The 1,517-nt window shown below is 48.3% G+C and overlaps 1 pseudogene; it reads left to right on the top strand.

Annotated features, from left to right (window-relative positions):
• The first annotated feature begins 771 nt into the window (after positions 1-771).
• Positions 772-889, top strand: LOC126458657 (5S ribosomal RNA; annotated as a pseudogene).
• The last annotated feature ends 628 nt before the right edge of the window (positions 890-1,517 follow it).

Below are 1,517 nucleotides of genomic sequence, written 5' to 3'. Positions count from 1 at the left end.
TCAGTCGATCTTCTCCTTCCTCCTCTGTCCATCTCGTCCTCCCCTTTCTCTTTCTCCATTTTCTCTTCTCCATCCCTCTCTGTCCATCTCCTCCTCCGCCCACTCTCTCTCCCTCCATCTAGTACTCAACCTCGCTCTCTATCCGCCTCCTACTACCTCCTCTCTCTGTCTCTCTCCTTTCTCGGTCTATCTCCTCCTCCCCCTTCTCTCTTTCCAACTCATCCTCTGCCCCAATTTGTGTCCATTTCCTTCTGGCATCTCTCTCGTTGTCCATCTGGTCCTCCACCCTACTCTCTTAACACTATCACCTGCACTCTGGTAAGAGGGTGGTGATTCTTACCCCTACAGTATTTCTTTCTGTATCAAATAGCTCTGAGCACTATGCGACTTAACTTCTGAGGTCATCAGTCGCCTAGAACTTAGAACTAATTAAACCTAACTAACCTAAGGACATCACACACATCCATGCCTGAGGCAGGATTCGAACCTGCGACCGTAGCTGTCCCACGGTTCCGGACTGAGCGCCTAGAACTGCTAGACCACCGCGGCCGGCTTCTTTCTGTATCATAACTAATATGTACACCAAATTTCGTTGAAATCGTTCCAGGGATTTGAGTAGAGCTTTTTACCCGTGTCTTTGCCTGCGGACACGCACGTCAAATACATTTCACGTTTATTTAACATATCTCAAAGTATTTGTACACCTATTTCACCTGTACCATGAGCGAATTTGCCCTGCAGTTTCATATTCACTCAGCTCAGTATTTACGAGGCAACGGCTTTGCCGCAGTGGTAACACTGGTTCCCGTCAGATCACCAAAGTTAAGCACTGTCGGGCTGGGCTAGCACTTGGATGGGTGACCATCCGCTCTGCCGGGCGCTGTTGGCTAGTGGTGAGCCCTCAGCCCTTCTGAGGCAAACTTGGAGCTACTTGATTGACAAGTAGCGGCTCCAGTCTTGTAAACTGACACATGGCCAAGAGGGCGGTGTGCTGACCACATGCCCCTCCATACTCACATCAAGTAACGCCTGTGGGCTGGGGATGACACGGTGGCCGGACAGTACCGTTGGGCCTTCCAAGGCCTGTTCGGTCGGAGTTCAGCATTAATGACGTCGTATCCTTGAACTATTTGCCGCGCATTGATAAATTTTTGTACGTACCTTCAGCAAGCAATGTGACTACTGTCTGCGAAATATGTGGGGACCAGAGTTATCAGTAAACAGGTAATAAATCAAAACGTCAAGCATGATGCGGCAGCTTTACAGCGTGAGCAGGAAAAATGTAGTAAGCGATAAGCCTCTTTCCTTTCATTAATTTGGGGGGAGTGGGTCGTCAGAGAGAAAAATTATTGTAAAGGCCCAAATTATTTGTAAAGTTCGTTGTAAGTCATATGTGCTCTCATTCTCTAATATTGGATGAATAGAATGTGTGTATTCGTGCATCGTGGGCTGCACTACTCTTTCACCCCCACCCCTAACCGTTTGATACGTGGGTATTGCTACCTTCCACGGCCATT

The sequence above is a fragment of the Schistocerca serialis genome, chromosome 2 (assembly GCF_023864345.2).
Source record: "Schistocerca serialis cubense isolate TAMUIC-IGC-003099 chromosome 2, iqSchSeri2.2, whole genome shotgun sequence".
NCBI lineage: Eukaryota > Metazoa > Arthropoda > Insecta > Orthoptera > Acrididae > Schistocerca > Schistocerca serialis.
This window is presented reverse-complemented; position numbering and strand designations above follow the sequence as displayed.